Source organism: Chinchilla lanigera, unplaced genomic scaffold (assembly GCF_000276665.1).
Source record: "Chinchilla lanigera isolate Chin_1 unplaced genomic scaffold, ChiLan1.0 scaffold00021, whole genome shotgun sequence".
Classification (NCBI taxonomy): Eukaryota; Metazoa; Chordata; class Mammalia; order Rodentia; family Chinchillidae; genus Chinchilla; species Chinchilla lanigera.
In genome coordinates this window covers 12,913,607-12,928,201 of record NW_004955422.1, presented here as the reverse complement: position 1 = coordinate 12,928,201, position 14,595 = coordinate 12,913,607, and the positions used below count along the sequence as shown (strand labels likewise).

At 36.0% G+C, this 14,595-nt stretch overlaps 1 protein-coding gene across 1 annotated transcript in view; it reads left to right on the top strand.

Moving 5' to 3' along the window:
- The first annotated feature begins 7 nt into the window (after nt 1-7).
- Nucleotides 8-14,595, top strand: part of Hipk3 (homeodomain interacting protein kinase 3) — an 86,414-nt gene continuing 71,826 nt past the window's right edge. The window contains exon 1 of the mRNA XM_005384160.2: nt 8-116. The gene's annotated coding sequence lies outside the window, so the exon portion shown is untranslated. The remainder of the gene's footprint in view (nt 117-14,595) is intronic.

Below are 14,595 nucleotides of genomic sequence, written 5' to 3'. Positions count from 1 at the left end.
GCGGGGCTGTTGCCGGCTTCTCCCGTTTCGCTGCCCGCTCCTCCGCTCCGCGCTGGCGGGACCCGGGCTGACCATGTCTGTTTTCCTGTCGCGGGGGAGATGGCTGTTTTAAAATGGTATGTGGCTTGCGGGGTGCGGGGTGTACGGGGGAGGCGCCTCGTTTCACCGTCTGATCGGGGCTGGAGGAGCTGCGCTGCGGGCTGTGTGCGTCAATTACCTTGGACCTGTTACGGAGGAGTCGGGACACGTTCAGTCCTGGAACCGTGTTTTCACAACCTCTCGCCGGCCTGCCTGGTCGGGGATTTATTTTTCCACCTGTCACTTCGCTGCTTATAAGGAGCTTCGATCAGCAACGGCAGAGTTTTTCAGATTTCCGATTATCGTCTAGTTTACGGGGAAGGCTTCTGGGTGGTTCTGTTGTCAACTTTGTTTTGATGTCCCTGGTACGGAGCTGGAAAAGTTAGCTGGTAAAACAGTGCTTAGGCGTACCTTCTAGTTTGGAGATTGGCCGAGTTTTTTTTGGGGGGGGTGTTCTATTTTAGGTATTTACTTGTAAACTGTAGCTTTTGAAGTGGGAGTACTTATATTCAAGCTATTTCGCTTAATTTCAAGACTTTAATGGATGGGAACTTTAACATTTTTAGAGATTTCCTTATTGAACAGACTTCTTTTTTGATTTTTGGTGAAAAATTTAAACAGGATCGATGGGTGTTTTTTTTTTTTGTTTGTTTGTTTTTGTTTGTTTCCCAAGACATATTTCAATCCTCCATTCACATTTAATATTTCAGAAGCTGGGCAGATCTCACCATATGTTTAAGTCTAGATTCTGCTTATGTTTGCAAGTGCAGTGCTAATTTTATACAGTGAGCTATGATAAGGTTTAGATAGGCCATGATTAAGCTTAGTATTTTAAGTAAACAAAATATGACTGACCTTTTTAAAAAATTGTTTTTATAGTTTTATTGGTTATTTTATGCCCTCATGCAATTTCTCAGTAATTAAAATTTAACCAGTCAACCAGATCTTTACTTTTAAATCAACAGTGTAGATCTTGCTATATTTACAGTTGTGCTTATAAAGTATAGCTTATCTTATTTCTGAAATATAATTCATAGCCTGTGCCAGGCTTATTTTTCTTTAATTTTTTGTTCATTTAAAATTTGTGTTAGAGATGTGTGGAAATACTTGTGATTTTTGAACATTTCATTAATTGTTGTATTTATGGGAAAATTTGTTCCTTAGGCACCCCCCTCCCCCCTATATTTTCTATGAAAAAAATATTTATGGCGAGCCATAGATTAAAAAAGTGTTTTAAACAGGTAAGATGATCTAGAGAACAGTACTGGCCATTAAATGTTTTAAATTTATATTTGGACACTGCTGACTGCAGTAGCTAAACATACATATTAGGCAAGCAGATCATAACATGGTGAGGCAGTCTTAGTTTATTGTCATAATACTTTTTCCACTGAACTAGTCATTATGTTTTTAAACCAGTCATTGGCTTCTGGGTATGGGGTTTTAAAGTCACATTAAAGTGGATGGTTCCTATGAGATAATTATTGTAAACATGCTTGAAAAGGAACTGTGGATCATGCTATTTTAATTTTTTGGGTGTTCTGTCATAGAATACCAACAAAATAGGCTGCAGATTACAAAGTTATGTTGCTGTAGCAAGTTTGATATTGACACGCAGCTGTTTGTGTTTGATGCAGAGTCCTGAAAGCCTTTTTTCTTTTCTTGGCTACTTTTTATGTATTTATTTTTTCATGGTGCTGGGAATCAAACCTGGAGATGTAAGCATGCTGGGCCAGTGCTCCCTCTACCACTGAGCACACCCGTAGCAGCTTTTCTTGCAACTTTTGAAAGGCAGCAGTTACCAAATGAACTTTTGGATTGAACTTTTGTTTTTAAATATTTCATAATTTGGACACTGAAGGCATACTGAAAAGAGGAAGGGAAGAGTGTAACCTTCACAATATGGCAGTGGTGTTTCCCCAAACCTGATTCGCATGCATTTAAATGGAATAGGTTTTTGCTTATTATTTTCCATTTGAATGTTAAAATCACTTATTCTGGGAACTTTGAAATTAACTTTATTTTGTCAGGTAAGGGAAGTTATCTGCTGGTGTTTTCATTGTAGCAGTTGGTTGGATGTGATAATAAAGTAGAATAGAATTTCATTATGGGTGGTTAATTTAGAGAGGCATAAAAATGTAGTTTCCATTAATTCAACAGTAGAAGCTTTACCTGAGTTTGGATATGAAAAGATGTCAGGGTAATACTTCCATTTAAGGTTATTCTAAGGAATTTTGAAATTCTGTGTATTCAAAACATCTTTCTAGAGCCCCGGTGTGGTGGCACACATCCCAGCACTCAAGAGGCTGAAGCAGGAGGATTGCTGCACGTTTGAGGCCAGCCTGGGCTACACAGTGAGTTCAAGGCCAGCCTGAACTACAGCATGAGACCCTGTCTCCAAAAAACCCCACTTCTACAAGTTGTTGTTCATGCTTCACGTCTATTAGATGACACAGAATAACCTGATAGATGGTTATATCATTGCTGCCAAAATAAATATTCCTGTTGTAAAATTTGTGGGTTGCAGCTGTCCTAATTTCCTAATGTCCAAAGTTGAGACTTACAATGTGGGATGTTTAACTTGGAAGTTACTTCTGAAGACAGACTACTAGACCTTTGTTAAAATGGAAGACTCTATCACTGTTTGTTTATTTTTTTCAAGGCATTCCTCTTCCTCTACACCTTAACTGGGATGTAGTATTATTTTTCCCTGTGGGAACACAGAACAAACTTTTGCTAGAAGCTTTGTCATGAGCAGCTTGTATATGATACAAATATAAGTATACAGGAATTTTCTGGGTTTTTTTCTTTTTAAATGGACTGAGGCTATAGCTAGTTACAAAGGCCCTGAGTTCAGTCCCCAGTAAGGGGTAGATGGGAGAATTATTTTAAATTTTTTTTTTTTTCCTTTTTTTTGGTGCTTTTGAGACAGGGTCTTGCTATACAGTTCAGGCCGACCTTGAGCTCACTTTGTATTCCATGCTGGTTTCGAACTCGGAACAATCCTCCTGCCTCAGCCTCCCGAGTGCTGGGATTACAGGCGTGCGCCACCGCGCCTGGCATGAGAATTATTTTAAATGTCTTTATTGGTTCTGGGTCCAGCTGCTTAAGAGCTACACCCTGTTAATTATCTTGAAGCATGTAATATAACTTGAATAAGGGTATGTCTTTGGAGTGGAAGTGGAGGCTGTTAGGGTAGGCAGAGCACTGTGTGGACAATTTAGGGAAGTACAGTTTACTTCTTTGGGTTGGCTTAGTTTAATTGGAAGTGGTTTGAAGGGAAGAATTGAGTATGCTTTTTCTATAGCTTCATAGCTATTCTTTTGGAACTTACCTTAGTCATGGTAGGGCTAAGGTATAATAGCTGTTTGGAGGATGTGTTTTTTACAGTGTTTGTCACAGTAGACCTTAAGCTTTTTTTTTTTTAATCGGAGTGTGCTATTTTCCGTTCATACTTGGGCCATGTCACTAAACAAAGGCGACATGTTGTCTTGATTCTGAGACCCTGCTTGTTATGCTTGGACCTAGGGCCTTTGATCTTACTTGTGTGGAAATTAAAAGAACTAGATGAGTACTGATGATATTACATGTTTAAGAAAGGCTCTTGTTTGGGGATAGTTAAGACACAAAGCAGATTTTCTTTGTCTCTTATATGTAGGAGTTTAATACTAAGTCAGAACTTTAGTAAACTCTCATTTTTCAAAAGAAAGTCTTTGTAATTTAACAAACCGAAGACAGTATTTTTTTAAAATCTTGAATGTATTCTATAACTTTAAGTGGGGCAATTTCTTTAATTTTCTAAAAGAGTGAAAAATTTTGCTCCTGTGAGAGACTGAGGTAGGTAAGGTGGGAGAAGCTGGGCAGAAGTAGAGTTTGTTTGGTTTGACTGGCTGTGGGAGGCCAAAATCAGTTTTGAGTTCGATGCCCACATTGGTAGAGACCAGAATTCCCTTAGTTAGAGTCAGTGAGAAGTGGTGGTAGTTTGAGGGAAAGAGTAAAGGATAAGAATAGATGGGTGGCACTTGCTACATGGTGTCTAATGAGGTAATGTCTTTTTGCCATCACTGACTTCAGTTTTCACATTCTTTTTCCTTCCATCCCTCCCTTCCTGTGTTTCTTGTATTTTTGTTCTTCTGAAAGACTTCTCCTTGATGTAAAGTTTGGGGATGATAATCTCTTAGTATCATTTAAAAAAATCTTATGTTATAAGCTTAGTCTGAAGTTATAAGCATGAAGAGCATAGCACATACTATTGCTGTTAAAATGAGTCATTTATAGTTTTTTTTTTTTTTTTTTTGACACAGGGTCTCACTGTGTTCACTGTTGGCCTTGAACTCCTGTGTTCCTCCTGCCTCAGCCTTATGAGTGCTGGGAGTACAGGGATCGCTACCATACCCCGCTTAAAACTGGTTCTTAATTCTTGGTCACTTTGAAAGTAGAGGATTGCCAGGGGGGGGGCCGCATAACCCCCCGCCCCATTTATATCGGAGCACATTTTCTAATAGAAAAAAATTGTTTAGCTATGATAGGCATTAAAGTAATTGAATTAATAGATTGAGTCATTACCCCTTTAAATTTTGTAGCTGTTTATTATATTTGTTTATATATAGGTTACCAAGAAAATTATCTTAAAGTTTGATAGAAAATATGTAATTTGGTTGCATTCAAGTAGCCAGTTATTCTATGTTAGGAATGACAAAGTATGTGATTTGCTAAAGATGTTTTTTGTTTTGTTTAGTAAGATAGGGCCTGGCCATGTAGTCCAGGCTGGTTTTGAGTTCACGTAGTAGCCCAGGCTGACCTCGAGGTCCTGATCTTCCTGCCTCAGTCTCCTGAGTGCTGGGATTACAGGTGTGTGTGGCACCATACCCAGCCTACAAGACATTTATATTTAAATTCTTTAATTTTCCCCTGTTTTGTTGCATATTATTCATGAATTTATACAAAATATTTTAAGAGCTTTTAAAAATAATATGCTTTGAAATGTTTGCAGGAAGTAACTTATAAAATGTTGTACTCTATTAAGCATTTATATGAAGGACTAAAAATTTCATTTTTGTATGTTTCAATTGAATGTTATCTGTTTAATAATACAAAGGATCTTGTAGGTTTGGTAAACTATACGACTTTAGATATATAATGCTACAGTTTTAAATAGTTAATAAGTGAGAGTGATAACATTTGAAAATTGAACCTGCCTTTTAAAGACATTACTTTTAAAGTATAGTTTAAATTAATAATTCTGAAGACTTTAACTATGTAATTTACTACAACTTTTGTGAGATTAATGAGTAGAGACATAAAATTACAAAGAAAATTTCAGGTTATGCTGCCCTGTAGCCCATAGTTGTGGTGCTGTGCTTTACTACATTTTTAAAGAAACAAAAACATGTTTTGGACAGGCTTGGTGGAGACAGTACAAGTAATTGCAGAATACAGTACTAATTGTGGCTTCAAATTTGAATATGAAGTTAGATAAGAATAATATGAGTTCAAAAATACTGCATTTGTAACCCGTGTGAGTGTGCTTTAAATATTTTTTGTAGCTGGATCATAGACTCTGACGACACACAAAAAAGAATTTTTTACAGTAGATGAAACAATAAGGTGTATGTATGAATACTGTTGTATCCAGTACACGTTTGAACGTCCACAAAGTGGAAGTTACTATGCTGTGAAGTGAGTAGCACGTAGTCCTAGTTTTGAGCAAGTCTTAAGTGCAATTAGCCAAGTACTATAAATTTTGTATTTATGTACATGTATCAGTGATTTAAATATAGCACTGTTTAAGGCTTGGCTGGTATTTGTGATCCTCCTGTCTTAGTCTCCCCGAAGCCTGGGATTATAGGTGCCATTTAGGCTTCTTCATGTTATTAAATATGAAATATTTAAATAAATAATTTTAAAATACCAAAGTATTCACCTTACAGTTTTAATATTTGCTACTTTCCTTATAATGTTTAAAACCAAAAAGGTCACTTAAAGTATGAACAAAAACTTGATCAATTTTATTTTATGATACACTTTTTTATCAAGGCTAACCAGTTTGATAGATAATTGTTGTAGAGAAACATACTGTATGTTAAGTCAAGAGAGAGTCCTATCTCATATGTTTAATAACCCAATTTTCTTATTCTTTCTCTTTTTTTTTTTTTTTTCTGGACTGGCACAGTTCTCATAGTGCCTGAGAAAATTATGTTAGATTTGCCTATTCTACCTATATTTTCTTTTTCCTAAATTTGCAATACAGAGGCTTTGAAACTATTCTTATGTGAACCTATGGAAAGAAGATAATACTTGAAAACATTTTGGAAGGTCCTTTTAAGAATGTTGAAGTAACTGGGTTTGGTGGCTCACACCTGTAATCCCAGCACAATGAGGCTGAGGCAGGAGGATAACCAGAAGGATCACTGTGAGTTCGAGGCTAGCCTGTGCTACATACTAAGTTCAGAATTACGTAGTGAGACCCTGCCTCAAACCTCTCCCCCCAAAAAGTTGAAGGTACTAGCTGTAATTTACTTTGAACCCACTGTATGAAATGGATTTAGTTTTAAACTTCATCTACATAAATAAAATATGTAATTTTTTTGTGATGCTGAGGATAGATCATAGAATCTCACACATGCCAGGCAAATGCTCTACCACTGCATTATATCCCCAGATAGAAGTGTGCAAAGGACAGGTATTATGTTGTATTCATTACAACTGCTTATAATACAATCTTTGTAATGAAAGTTGGCAGTTTGGTGATAGTTTGATATTTTTACATGTGATTATTTAAAATTGAATTCTACATGGAGACTCCCCTTAGGGTGTTTTGAGACTGTAATATAATTGGTTTCCTAGTAGTGTTGAATAAAAATTGTTGAAGTATTTGCCTTGCAAGTTGCCGTTTCTAACCCTAGCATGTTTTTGGTGGTAATCTTATTTTACTTGTTTTTTTCACTGTGTTGTTCAGGCTGGCCTCAATCTCCTGGGTTCAAATGATCCTCTGGCCTCAGGTGCACATCACGCCTGACTTTCTAGTGGCTATTCTTCGTATGTGTATCCAGCTTGAAGTTGTTTGCTGTTTGGATTGGAAGATGAAATATGTCATTTCATAATTTATAAGAATACAGAACAGTATTGGGAAAGGTTATATTTTAAAATATAAAATAGTATAAGAACTATTCTTCATTTCTGAGATGATAGTCTATTGGCCTTCTATCCATTAGAGTGGGATAATAGACATTGGGGAATCAAATATGTTATTATAAAATTGGCCAATGCAGACATGCTATACTCTGCCTATGTACCCTATTTAAAGTATGGCTTTTTTCCCCCGCTTTCCTTTTTATGGTGCTGAGGATTGAACCTAGGCAGTATGGAACCATATCCCTAGCCTTTCTTATTTTTTTTAACTCTTGGACAGGTCCTTGCTAAGTGTCTTATCTGGCTGGCCTTGAATTGTGATTCTCCTGCCTCTGCCTCTTGAGTGGCTGAGATCACAGGTGTGTGCAGCCACACCCAAGTAAAGTATGGCATATTTATTTGTTTTGTTTTGGCTCCCCCCACTACTGGGAATCAAACTCATGATCTTGCACTTGCCAGGCAGGTGCTGTGCCTCTGAGCTAAATCTCCAGCCCTTTAATTTACCTTTTCTTTGTTGTTTTGTTTTGGGGTTTTTTTGGCATATTTATTAATTAGCTTGACAGATACCTGACCACATACTTAAGTGTCTGTTACACAGTTGAGTTCTCAAAGCCCTGCTCTTTTCCCAACTCCCTTACTTCTAGCAGATGATCTATTTCCTGTGTAAAGGTCAGTACATGTGCACTTCCTCCAACCCTCTGAGTGGTTTAGTAGTAATTTTTATTTAGTCAGTTTGCAGGGTTCTGTGAATAAACGACATTTTAAATGGTAAACATTATTATAAAATAACTGTTTGGCATATTCATCGTGTAAAATTACTATGTAGTCATTATTTTTGCATCTGCAGATCTGTGCAAACATCTAAAAAATGACAGAAGGTCAGTTTTGGTCCATAAGGAGTTTTTAATTATTTGAGAATAAATTTCAGTAAACTATAACTATTTTGTAGGCATTTTCAGTCAATAAGTTAAGCTTAATTTTAAAAATTTTATTCCAGTGGCTACCCTTACTTTCGAACTTACTACTTCAAACTGACTTTGTAAATATCTTTTAAATTTTTTATATGATGTTGGTATGTATTTAGAAATCTCTTCAGCCCTATAAATCTGAAGCAGTAAGTTTTTCTTATCATTGTATAGTTTTGGTGAGTATTATTTTTAGTACCATGTATTAGTAGTGTGACTTTTTATATTAATATAAAACAAACTCAGATTTTCTATGAGGCTTACAGTAGAAGAAATGTTTATGTGACCCTTTCTAAGTTCATGTCACATTGTGGTTTTAGTGTGCAGTTTATTGCAAACAACCTTAGTTTGTGTCACTTTAAAAGGTTAATAATTAGAGGAAGTTAGAGCCAGACAGAAGCAGATCTAATAGATTTCTAAGAATTTAGTGTCCTTTCTGGGAGGTATTATTTTGAGAACCTTCACGTATTTCCATTTGTGTTCTTCCTGTTGTTCGTCTTGGGTTTTGAAGCTTTTGTGAAAGGCCGTCTTCAGTTGACAAGATGCGTGTGACAAGCTCTGAAATTTACAAGTTTCTACATTAGGAAAGTTTTTGAAAGTTCTTCACTAAGTTCCTTAAAAAGGGTACTTAAATAACATGGTGTGTGTGGGAACTAAAATCTGAGTAGGAAAATATATTTTGAATTAACAACATAATGTACATCAAGACCATATAGGATCTTAACAGAATTTGGAAAATATAGGCAGACAACTTTTTTTGTTCCAGTTACATCTTATATATATATATATATATATATATATATATATATATATATTGTCTTTTTGAGACAGCGTCTCACTGTGCAGTTCAGGCTGGCCTTGAGGTTTGTAGCTGAAGCTGGCCTCGAACTCACAAGATCCTCCTGCCTCAGCCTCGCAAGTGCTGGGATTACAGGCATGTGCCACCGTGCCCCACCTTATTCCAGTTACATTTTGAAAGCTTCAGAATGTCTATAGTAAACCTTTTGAAAAAATTGAAAGTATTGTAATTAGGCTTATGCTTTTCACTGTTACAAATGAAAAACCCATGTATGTGAGAAATGGGGGTAACAGCCATTGTTTGACATTTCTACTTTTTTTTTTAGAATTTTAATTCTTATATACATTACCTTAAAGTGACAATTCTCTGTCAAGTGCAAATGTAGAATGTTATACTATGGGAATCCACAATGAGAATCTTACAAGAATTGTTTAGCGTAGCCTGTACTATTGAAAATTTTTATAGGTCTTGGCCTTTGATTTTATAAATGTTTATTTGAGAGTTTGATCATTACCTCTTACAAAAATGTATTTGTCGGCAGAATCCTTTTTTAAATCGAAGTGTCAGGAGTGGACATTTGATCAAATTAGTAAATTACTTCATCTGTTGCTTTGTGTTGTTTCAGAGATAGATTGGAGTGAAAGGTCTTGATAAGGATCTTTTGATCTTTGCCTTTTTTTTTTTTTTAAAACAAGGTTTTGATTTGTAGTCTAGGCTAGCCTCAAACTCACAATCCTCTTCAGCTTCCCAAATGCTGGGAAAGATCTTTGTCTTTTTAATCTGGAATACTTCTATTTGCCTTTGAAATTTAGTTACATAGATTTTAAAGATAAGAAATAAAAGTTTCACCAAGCACAGTGGTACGTACCTGTAGTCCCAGCCATTTGTGAGGCTGAGGCAGGAGCATCAGAAATTTGAAGTCAGCCTGGGCAATGTAGTGAGTCTGTCTCAACAAAACAAAACAAACACAAGAACAGTTTCATGATGGTTCTTGTGGGACAGACTTTCCTATAAAGTAAAAAAGTAATGCATTTTGTTTTTTCTTCAGGGATCTGTTCATAACCAGAGTTACTGCTGTTCACTTTTTGTAACAATCCATTGGTAGATCTTGGTCATTTTATAAAGAATTTAAGTAAAGATTTTTCTTTTGAATTCAGGTTTTATAGACTAAAATTTTTAACTGCTAATCTTAAGTTCACTTCAGGAGAGAGAACTGAACTTTTAGCTAACGTATTTATCAGTATATCCACGTTTGATTTTTGATTTTTATAGTTAGCTTTTTTTAAATGTAGGGAACTAATCCACTTTTGCAAGAGTAATCTCTTTTCTATGCTTATTAGAGTACATGTTTGTATTGGTAGGGTGATTTCTAGCACCTTTGAAATAAATGTCCAGCAGGTCATTTTCTGTTCTAAAAGTTGTAACGTTTTGCTAAGTCAGACAAAGCTTGTTATTTAACATGCTGATTTGTGTTATAGTCAACACATTCTCCAGATGCTTTGCTCACAATACTGCTGGAAAATACCCAAGGTTTAAGTATTTTCAAATAAATGTTTGGCCGGCATCTCAGATAGTAGGCTCAGTTTATGAAGCTCTGTTATATATGTAGTTTATTTAAATGAACGTGTTTCTTTCTTCTGTGAAATGTTTCAGTGTAATTTCCTGCACAGAATACTGGTAGATGAACCTGTGAATGTTATAATTTTTAAAAATATTGGCATTTAATTGGTTGATGAGGGAGCTACTCTTTATACCAACTTACTTTCTAGTGCAGTCTGCCTTGTATTTGTAGTAAACCATGTTTTGTCTTTTATAAATATATTTTTTAATTTTAAAGGGAAAAAATAAAATTTATTACTGAAACAAGATAATAGGAGGGTAACAATGGTTAATATATTGCATATTGTTATCCTTAAATTAGTTACTCAGAGTACAAGATATCAGCATTTAATTGTCCAGACAATATTGGCACAAACCTTTCTTTTTAATGAACTAAGAGAAATTAGAACTATAACTATCTTTTATATATATATATTTTTTGTCTTTTTTCTTTTCCCTTCTTTTCTCCATTCCCCCATCCCAGTTTCTCTTTCCTTTTGAAGTTTCTTCCCATTTTACAATACCTATTGTACATTTTGGATCTTATTTCCTCTTTCAGCTTCTCACACTAGGGAGACAATACGATGTTTACACATGTGTGTCCAGTTTATTTCACGTATGAGTATGGACTTGAGTTACATGTGTTTACCTATAAAAGTCTCTAGTTTATCCTTCTTATGGCTGAGTAGTACTCCATTGTATAAAAAGACCATGTCTTTTTTTATCCATTCCTTGGTTGATGGGCATTTGGGTTGTATTATATGAATAAGACGTAATAGGCATTTTCTGTTCTGTAGGTTATTATTTTTTTTTCCCACATAGGGTGCTGCAGTGAACATTTCCTAATTCTTTGTACTTGTGAGCATCTTCCTAGACAGAAGACTTGTGTCATAGAACATGTGCATCTTCAGCCTTGCTGTCTGAAGTAATTGTACTTTTTATCTAGTGTACAAGAGTTCCTGTTGCCTTATTTTTCAGTATTGCTTAAAGTATTGCTTAAAGTCTTTTGTCTGTATTTCCTCTCTGAATCACCTGTTGATATCTTTTACACATTTTTCTACTAAGTTTTGATGAACACAGTGTGACTTTAGGTCTTTTGTGTGAAGTGTTTTGCAAATCTTCCCCATGTCTAAGGTTAATTTCTGTTTCTAGTATTGTTTGATGAAAGTTTTAAATTTTAGTAAAATCAAAATTTGTCATTTTTTCCTTCTCATAATGTTTTTTGTATTGAAAGAAAACCTTTTCTTTCAGAGTTGATGATTAATTTGTTAAATGTGTAGGGTGAATTTTAAACTGAAAGGGTCAAAATTTAAATTTTCTAAAAAAATTTTTTTCTGTGTAGGCTGACCAGGGTGTATATAAGCATTTTGAGACATTTAGAGACTCAGATTTTTAGGTCTTTAGTCTTCTTTGGGATTCTTCTTTTGGTCTATAGTCTTCTACCTATAATTGGTGAAGTTTTCCTCCTCTTTTATGTTTGTTTTCCTGAAGGAGATTCTAGCATTTCATTTGGAGAATAACTAGAGGATGTGGGTGTGCAACTATTGAAATATATTGAGGGACAAATAAAGCATTACACAATTCTCATGATGAACGGGGTGTAACCTTAGCACCCTGGAAGGCTAATGCAGGATGATTCGAGTCAAGCCCACTCACCTAGCAAGAAGACCCTGTCTCAAAAATTAAAAGAGGTAGGGATGTAGTTTAGTGTGGGTTTAAGCTTCACTACTGAAAAAAATTTATTTCGATAAATTCACAGGTGATCATTCCATGGCTAAAACTTGGGAATTATTAACTGGAAGCAGCTAGGTTGCTTACTTTCCCTTTCTTCTTTCCTTGCATTCTTCCTCCCTCCATCCCTTCTTCCCTCTCTCACCATATTGTCAGATGAACCCAGGCAGCATTGCTCTTTCTACTTTTTTGAGGTAAAATCTCACTAACTTGCCCAGGCTAGTCTGGAACTTGCATTCTTCCTGCCTCAGCTTCCTGAGTAGCTGGGATTAGAGGCTGACACCACCGTACTGAGCTCTTTTCTCTTTAGTGAAGAACTTCCTTTCTCATTTTAGATGGGCAACCATACTGTTGGTCACCAGTTCAGTCCGTACAATATGTAACACAGGCCTATTTAACTTCGTAATATTAAAGAAAAAAGTGGGTGATTTTGGGTAAACTACTTGATTATTTGAAAAATAGTATGCAAAATTTAATGCTTTAACCCCCGCCCATCTCTTGGTCCCTTTCCCATTTGCAAAAGAACTGAGTGAATTTTCATGTGAATTTTGCATTTTGCCCTGGTATTCCTTGTTTTTTGATACTAGGTAGGTGCACAAGCTAGAACTTGTCAACGTCCCTTGCCTTGTGGCTTGCTATCTTTTTCATTTTTGGTATTATTCAGGCCTTTCAGAACCAATTAATGACAAATGCTGAGGTACCGCGGTTGTTGTCTGATTCACAGCTTTAATCACTCACTGTATAATTAAATTAGTAGTGTGATGTTTAGTTACATCCCTAACTCTTTTTCCTCTATTTTTGAGACAGGGTCCAGGCTGACCTCAAATTTGTGGTCCTCTTGCCTCAGCCTTCTGAGGAGATCAGATTACATGTGTATGGCCAGGAATTTTAAGGCTCTTAAGAAAAGTGACCTCTTACGCCTCTACAAAATGTTGAGAATTTTTCGATTGAAATAGGAATGAAGTTTTAATATGATTGTTAAATAATACCTTCATCTCAGAAAATAATTACTGAAAGAAACATTATTGATACCTTAATATTTGTTACCACTGATTAATTACAATTTTTGTTGTTGTTTTTTGAGATAAGGTCTTGGTTTGTAGCCCAGGCTGACCCCAAACTCCTGGTCTTCCTCCTGGGTGCTGAGATTATAGCTGTGGGCCGCTGGACCTGAATATGTTTTTGTTTAGACTTTTGTGGTAGTGGAGACTGAACCCAGCACCTATTCTCTGAGCTATATCTCCAGTTCTTTAAAAAGTTTTTTTAGCTGGGCATTATGGTGCATGCGTGTGATCTCAGTGCTTGAAGAGACTGAGGCAGGAGGATGACAGTGAGTTTGAGGCCAGCCTGTGCTATATGGTGAGTTCAAGGCCAGCTTGAACTACATAGCGAGTAGTAGTTTTCCAAAACACCCAAAAATTTTTTTTAAAAATTTGAGACAGAGTCTTATTAAGTTGTCCATGCTGGGCTGGAACTTTCTGTCATCCTGCCTCATCCCCCCAGAGTGCTAGGATTACCCGCATGCACTATTGGCCTTAATTATATTTTCTGACTCAGAAAAGTAACACTTTTTCTTTCTGACTATATTCAGTAAGGTACAATCTTCGTGGATAAACCAACCTGGTGTAGTCATCTGTTATTTATAGGAAACTACGTTACAGACAGTACTATCACCTTAATGACTTTATCTTCACTGATTACTTTCAAGTGAAAAGACTGCCTGTCTTGTGAAATCAAGATATAGTTATTAGTCCAAAAATTAGAACTGTGGTAAGGTGGATGTTTGCAGTGTCCTACAAAAGATGAGACGCTTGAGAAAATGCAAGTTATGGAGTATTTTGAGACTTTATTCACTGAATTCTGTGTTAGAGTTTGTGAGCAATGCAAAAGTAGTTTAGGAACAGCCCAGTTTTTCTTTGGCCCACTACTAGGTGAAGTAGGTGACTTTTATTTTTAAAAAGGCATTCTAGGCTGAGATTGTGGGTAGCTAGTAACATGTTCCTAGGGGCTGGTGACATTTTGGATCATTGAAAGTCAATATAGTGCTCAAAGCTGCTTTTTTGGAAAGTTTAGTTACTCATTTGCCCATAAAAATGTTTAGTGAAGGCCGCCTTCCCTAAAGGGCTTTTGCTTTGAAAAAGTTTGCACGAATGCTACATCCCCTTAGAATGCTTCAGTTCTTGCAAGTTCATCATGCTTGAAATGAGTTGGGATAGAAATTGAGAACTGCTGTAGTCAGATTTAGAATTTTGGTTCTTTGCTGCTTAACATCTTTATAAATACCTTTTGTAT